The 7,704-nt window shown below is 44.2% G+C and overlaps 1 pseudogene; it reads right to left on the reverse strand.

The window, feature by feature from the left end:
- Window positions 1-3,026: 3,026 nt before the first annotated feature.
- LOC116884400 lies at window positions 3,027-7,704 on the reverse strand (annotated as a pseudogene).

Genomic DNA, 7,704 nt, shown 5'->3' on the forward strand with positions numbered 1-7,704 from the left:
TCATCCTAAAACCTGCCACTGAGTCTTTCAAGCCTTGGCTGCCTGGCCTCCCTTAGCTCTGGCACTGGATGCATGGCACCTTTCTGAAGCATTCCTCTCTCTCAAGTCACCCCCACCCCCTTGGCAGACTTGCTCGGGACCTCTAAACAGCACCACGGAGGGCTAGGCAGGTAGAGCAGTTAGCAGAAGGCTTACCTACCAAGTGTAAACCCTTGGGTTTGATCCCCTGCATCATATATCATAGGGCGCAGTAGCACACATCTGTGATCCCGGCCCCAGCTCTTGGGAAGTAAAGCCGGCAGGAGAAGAATCTTAAGTTCATCCTTGGCCACGTTAAAAACATTTTTTTTTTTTTTAAAGCAGCACAGACAAGTGCTGATCTTAAGTGACAAACGAACAGGTGCTTGATGAAACTCCACCCTGTAGCAGACAGGAAACAGAACAGGTGCTTGATGAAACTCCACCCTGTAGCAGACAGGAAACAGAGACCTTCGCTATTCGCCCTCCCCAGCCTGCTTTCCTCTCAACTGACCCTGAAGTCTAGCGTCTGCAGGACTTTCTGAAGCTTTCCCAGCCTCGGCTCTCCCTCCCTAAGTCCCCGGGGCAAATGAGTGAACGTCCTCACTTTCACCTGCCTCTGCTGGAATCCAGAATGGCTGAAGTGCTTTTTACCCTAGGGCTTCCACCCCCCACCTCCGTTGTGACTGCTCTGTTCACAGCCCAGAAAACAAGAAAAAGTGCTTTTTCCAGGGTCTTCCTTCTTCCTAATGGTAACAATGTATTCTTTAGGTTCTGGCGGTAGTCTATTCGCTACAGTTGCTGTATAATTGCTCAACTGCGGGGCTGCTGGAGGAGGAAGCAAGATTTAAATGCAGCAGATGAGCGGGGCATGTGGGAGGTGAGAGAAGCCTGTAATCCCGTTGTGTGGGAAGACCAGGATACAGGGCATCTTTAAGTCATGGAGTGACAGGACAGCCTAGGCTACATGAGACTCTTTCTCATTAGAAAAAGTAGAAATCAGGTGTTATGTTCTAGCACTTGGGGGACAGAGGCAGAAGATCTGAATTAGCCTGATCTACAAAGCAAGTTCCAGGATAATCAGGGTTACACAGAGAAACCCTTTCTAGAAAAACAAAACAAGACTAAAAAAAAAAAGCAAATGAACAAAAATGGAGAATAGGAATATGTGGAAAGATGTATGGTTCTGAATTTGAGATCGCTGGCTGCTCTTCTAGAGGTCCCAGGTTCAATTTCCTGCATGTACTTGGTGGCCGCAGCTTACAACTTTCTGTAATTCTAGTTCCAGGAGACCAGATGTTCTCTTCTGGACTCCATTAGCATCAGGCACATACATTGGTGAACAGACATATCCGAAGGCCAAACCCCATAAGCAAAAGATTAAAATAAATGTTTGTTTTCTTTTGGTTTGTGACAGGGTCTGACTGTGTAGCCTTGGTTGGCCTGGAACTTGCTATGTAGATCAGGCTGGTCTTGAACTCACAGAGATCTGTCTGTCTCTGCTGGCATTGAAGGCATCAACCAGCACTGAAGAGGTGTTGCCAGAAGGATCAGAAGTTCAGGGTCATCCGTAGCTACATTATGAGTTTGGGTCTAGCCTAGGATACATGAGACCAGGGAACCCAAGGTGGAAAGATTGTTTTAAGTTCAACAAGGTAAGTCCCAAGGTAGTTTGGCTAGAGACTAAAACCTTTTTATTGGGGGGGGGCAATGACAAAAATATTCCTCCCCCTAACAAAAACAAAAACAAACAAGGAGTTATTTCTTTTCCTTTTCTTCTCTTGTTCTATGCAACAGATTGGATTCTTTGTTTCCCCGATTTGGCAAGGTTTCTCCAAACTTAGTAGCATAGACTACTGGCCTCTTGCAATGTGGTGAAAAGAAGATCAGAGCAAGTGAGGGAAGTAGGAGTTCTTCCTATTCCTTAAGGCGCACAAGTGCTTTTGCAGGTCTCCTGTTTCGAATACAAAATTATCACACACTGCAGTTTGGCAAACGGTAACCTGTTGTGTGCTTTAACTCTTAATCTGAAATACTACTGGATTAACTAAAGCTATCTTCCCAGCTCTTCTTTCCACCCATGCATGGTGAGCAACTGCCAAGCGTTGTTTTGGTATTGGTCTTCCTGTATAGGCGCTAAGATATACCTCAGTCAATAACGTGCTTCTCTAGCATGGGCCAAGTGTTGGGTTTGGTCTCCAGTATGGCATAAACTGGGTATAATGATCTGTAAATCAAGTACTAGGAGATATTCAAGCTCATTCTTGGCTACACAGCAAGTTTGAGGTCAGCCTGGGATACATGAAACCCTGTTTCAGTAGCAAGGAGAGATGGGGCTGGACAGATGGCTGAGCAGCTAAAAGCAGGGACTGCTTTTGTAGAGGACCCAGGTTCGGTTCCCAGCACCCATGTTTGCACAGGTTATAACTGCTGGTACCCCAGCTCTGAAGGATCTGACACCCTCTTCTGAGGGACCCTGTACTCTTGTGCATGCACGCACATCATTTCAAAATAAAAAATTAAAAAGGAAAAGAAAAACAGAGGAGAACTAAGGAGGAGCAGAAAAACCAAGGACTGTGACAGTCACGACAAGGAGCTTCGAGGACAAAGCTCAGGGCGACTGGACTGAAACCCCGAAAGCCTCGAAACAGATGACATTCAGATGTCGAATGTGGAAAAGAGTCTTTTCCAAGCTTTCCCCTAATTTCTGGTGGTTTGACGGCACTTTGCACTTTCAGAAAGAAGCTACATGTTATAGTTCGTTTTGGCTGTCAAGTTGACACGAACTCCGAGAGATCGACTTGCCTCTGCCTTCTGAGAAATTAAAAGTGTTTGCCACCATACATCTCATTCTGGCCAAGGCGGGACCCAGGCCCTGGATGAAGATGCCAAGAAACACTTAGTTTCCATCATGAAGTAGCTTATCACATAAGCATCTCAAAAAGATTGGCTCATTTCTCATTAGGACCACTCAGGTGAGTTAGTGTCGGAGATGCCAAGAGGCAGCTTCAGGAAGATTCAACCAGGTAGGGGTGTCCCATGGGCTTTCCCAAGCCAGGCTTCATCTGGGAGAGGGCCAAAGGGCAAGTGTTAAAAACTGAAATGTTTGGCCACCATGTGAGGGTTAGAAACAGCTGAATTGGAGCAAGAGGCTGGTCAAACATCCCAGGCAGCACAGAAGGAAAGTCAAATACTAGCACTAAAAGGAACAGAGAGACTATGTCCTAAGGATAAGAATGAAACTCAGGGGCTGGAGAGATGGCTCAGTGGTTAAGAGCACTGATTGCTCTTCCAGAGGTCCTGAGTTCAAATCCCAGCATCCACACGGTGGCCTACAACCATCTGTAATGAGATCTGATGTCTTCTTCTGGTGTGTCTGAAGACAGCTATAGTGTACTTATATATAATAAATAAATATAAAAGAAAAAAGGGAATGAAACTCAGGGGCTGGAGACCTGGCTCAGGTTCAGGAGAGAGGACCAATTCTCAGCCTGTTCACAACTTTCCTTAACTCTGGTTCCAGGGATCTGATACCCTCACATAGTCATACATGGAGGCAAAACACCATTGTAGATAAAATAAAAATAAAGGAATCATTAACGAATGAAACTCACTTTGGAGCCTAGATCCCAGTTGAGCATTCAAGGACAGACCCAAGGAAGAAAGGGAGCGAAAGAAGGTGTGTGTGTGTGTGTGTGTGTGTGTGTGTGTGTGTGTTTCTGCTCTAGATATGTATGAAAGGAGGCATTCTGTTTCAATTTACACAGGAAGGAAATGAGTTTTCTGATTTCCTCCTGTTTGGAAGAATCAACAGTTTGGCTTTTAACTAGTTAAGTAAGGGGACCTGCAGCAGTGTCTATAACTATGGCTACTGCTGTTCTTCATTAAATCCTGGACGTTTTGTGAGAGCTGCAAAGAGAATTGCTTGAGGGGCTAAGAAACAACCTCGTCTCCTAAAGGCAGCCTGGTAGAGTGGGAGGCACTGTAACCAGAGTGAATGAAGGCTGCCATAGCTCACGGTCAAGGGGCACAAAGCAGGAGCCTTCCTGCCTGGTCCATCATTATTTTTGATTATTTCACCGAGGATAACTCAGATCAATAAAGCCTGCAGGAGGCTTTCCAAGCCACTTAACTCAGAATGATAGAGGTGCCAACAGGTACTAGGCTTATAAACCAGTCTTTATTATTGCTTGGCTGAGCCAAGGTCTCCAAAGGAGCTATAAAATTTTATAGTTTGCTTTAACAAGCTGACTTTGGGAGTCAGGATTCGGTCTGGGTCAAATTTCCCTCTAGGATACTGTTTCTCAACCTGCGGGTCTCAACCCTTTTGGTAGTCGATCAACCCTTCCTTCACACAGGTCACATATCAGATATCCTGTATATTGGTTATTTCTATTACCATTGTTTAAAAAGTAACAACATTACAGTTATGAAGTAGCAAGGAAATAGTTTTGTGGTCGGGGTCCACCACGACATGGGGCACTGTATTAATGGGTGTCAGCATTAGAAATATTGAGAACCACTGCCCTAGGAGGTAAGTCACCAGGCCCTGCCCTGATTTGGTAGGTTGGTAGATTGAAGTTGAACCATTGCATAGGAATGGTTTACTGGGTCCCTGTGTGGAGATGTCACAGTGGACACCTCTGCTTGTGGGTGGAGCTTCTGATATTGTTAGGAGACAGGATCTTCCTATGTTACCCATAGTGTCTTCACACTCAAAATCTTCCCGCCTCAGTTTTTCGATGCTGGGATTCCAGGTGTATGCCCCCTTACAGGCTTGGCGTTTTTATTTGAAGTATAATTATATCCGTTTCCTGACTGGTCCTTTTATTGTTGCTGTTATTTTTACTGTTGTCGTTTTTCAAAGTCATTTTAGGGTTAGTAACTTGAAAAATATTTTATCACTTCCTTCGAACGGTGGCTGAATTTGTTTCCAATTTGCTGGCTTTTCCATCGAAATATAATTTAAATACATCCAAATTGTTTGGATGGGGGAATAACCCATGCATGGATAGAGTATGTGTTTTGCGTGGGTAAAGACATTAGGTTTGATCCTTAAAACTCAAACAAATAAAAAGGTTAATGTGAAGAACTGTGTGGAACGCCTATTGCTAAGCCCCGGGAAAATAATGACTCAGCTCTAAGTACTCAAAACGTGGGCTGGGAGACACGGAGGGCTAAGTACGGGGCACACCCGACAGACTGAGTTTCATCACTGGAGCCCACACAAGGAAGCCTAAGGCAGTAGCATGGATCTGTGATCCTGGTCCTTCCATCCATGTCAGGATGGAGGGTGGAGACAGGAGGATTGCACAGAAGAGCTAAGACTAACCACAATAAGTACCTATGAATCCCAGGAGAAACAATCAAGACCCTGCTCATGAAGGTTTGTCCTCTGACCCCCACATACTGTAATAGCATGGAAGTCACCCTGCAGGCCAGGCTAGCCTCTAACTCAGAGATCTGCCTGCCTCTGCCTCCTGAGTGCTTGAACTACAAGGTGCGTGCCACCACTGCCCATCAAAAGTTTATTTACTTTCTAAATTACACACACACACACACACACACACACACACACACACACACACACACACACAGACATATACATATATATATATGCATATATATATAAAATGATTTCCCCTCCTTTACTTCCCTTCAAATTTTAAACAAACTAATTATTGATTTTAGCCAGGAAGATTGCTGTTACTGCAGCTGTAGTAATCTTCAACCTCTGCTCTGTTTGCTCCTAGAAATAGTGTTACATATTTATCTTAAACTCTTTTGTTAGATAGTAACATACGTATTTATATATACATTTATAATGTATAAATGAAATCCTAGTATAAGAATACAAATTGTCTCAACAGAAATAAATTATAAGCAATAAATAAAAATTAAGCTTAATTTAGCCTAGTTTTTCCCAATTCATTCATTCATTCATTCATTCATTCATTCACTCACTTTACAGCCTAGGTTCCCTATCACACAGCTCCTCCCCCAATCCCTTTCATCTATGAGAAGGGGATGGTCCCTTCTGGGAACAAACTCACTGCAGGACTAGGTACAGCCTCTCCCACAGAGGTCAGACAAGGAAGCCCAGTTAGGGGAACAGAGTAGGCACAAGCAGGCAACAGAGTCAGAGTAAACCCTTGCTCAAATTGTTGGGGGACCTGCCTGAAGACCAAGCTGTACATCTGCTACATATGTGGGGGACATAGGTCCAGCCCGTGTGTACTGTTTGATTGGGGGTTCGGTCTCTGGGAGCCCACAAGGGTCCAGGTTAGATGACTGTTGGTCTTGTGGAGTTCCTGGTTCCTCAAGACCTCCAGAGCCCTAATATTTGGCTGTGGATCTGCATCTGTTTCAGTCAGCGGCTGGGTAGAGCCTCTCAGAAGACAGTTATGGGACGCTCCTGTCTGTAAATCCACACTGACAGACACAAACAGTTTGAGTCTCCAAGGTAGTTGAAGGAGAAAGGCAGGCTACCAATGTGTCTGTATAGATCTTCTGTGGACAACTTGGCGTACACCCCCCTCCCCTCCCAAATAGGAGGCATTGCTACTGCACTCATTGTTGTCATTTAGCCCTCCATGGACATGTGGCTGGCTGGCACATTCATCAATGTGGAGTTCATAGTGTTCTTTAAAGAATTCAGGTGCACAGTCAGAGAAGTAAGCCCCAAGAACATCTTGATGCAGGACACCATGTAGACATGGCTTTTAAAGATTTATCTATCTATCTATCTATCTATCTATCTATCTATCTATCTATCTATCTATCTAATGTATTTGGGTACACTCCCTGTCTTCAGACACACCAGAAGAGGGCATAGTATCCTCTTACAGATGGTTGTGAGCCACAGTATGGTTGCTGGGAATTGAACTCAGGCCCTCTAAAGGAGCAGCATATGCTCTTAACTACTGAGCCATCTCTCTAGCCCTGAGTTTACTTCTTAATCTATAGTTAAATACATATTTGGGCTAAGGAAATAAGGATGTTTAAAATAAAGAGCCTTGCATCTTTGTGTCTAGTTCACTGAAATCACTTTGAACAGTTCAGTTAGTTTCTGTCATGGTAGAAGGACTGTTACCTACTTTTGGGTCTATGTGACTCTGGTGAGACGCCTTCGCTCTGACACAGATATTCCACAAGGAGGTGAAATCAGGCCTTGCGATGCTTTGTACAGGAGCTGTCTCTCCTGTGTCTCACTGCACTCTGCAGCCTCTGTATCAACATCTGAAACTTGCAGACAGGCATTGAAGATACTTCGGCTGTTATAATACTTTCTATTCCCAAGTCCGACAAGCCACCTCTGATTAAGCCACAGGTAAATGCTAGATACATTGATGCATGTTCTAAATACTGTTTTCTTGCAGACAGCTGAGCAAGGAGTCAAAGTATGTCGTTCTGAAGTTCATACATACCCTGATGATTTGTCTTTAGATTGTCAGTTCGTTTCTTGAATACTGTAGTCCAAAAATCTTTACATATGACCGTCATGATTTCTAATGCATCCTTAAACCTTGCAGGATCTCTGGTAAACCTTTCTATCAATCCTTGTCCCACTCAAAACTCTGTTTTCCAGCTTAGTAATACATCCCTTTTCTACTTCCCCCTGCTTGACAGACTTGTATGTGTTCTGGGCACCATCTTGTTATGGAGAAGCAAAAACAAATGCCTCAT

The sequence above is a fragment of the Rattus rattus genome, chromosome 15 (assembly GCF_011064425.1).
Source record: "Rattus rattus isolate New Zealand chromosome 15, Rrattus_CSIRO_v1, whole genome shotgun sequence".
In the NCBI taxonomy this organism is placed as follows: domain Eukaryota; kingdom Metazoa; phylum Chordata; class Mammalia; order Rodentia; family Muridae; genus Rattus; species Rattus rattus.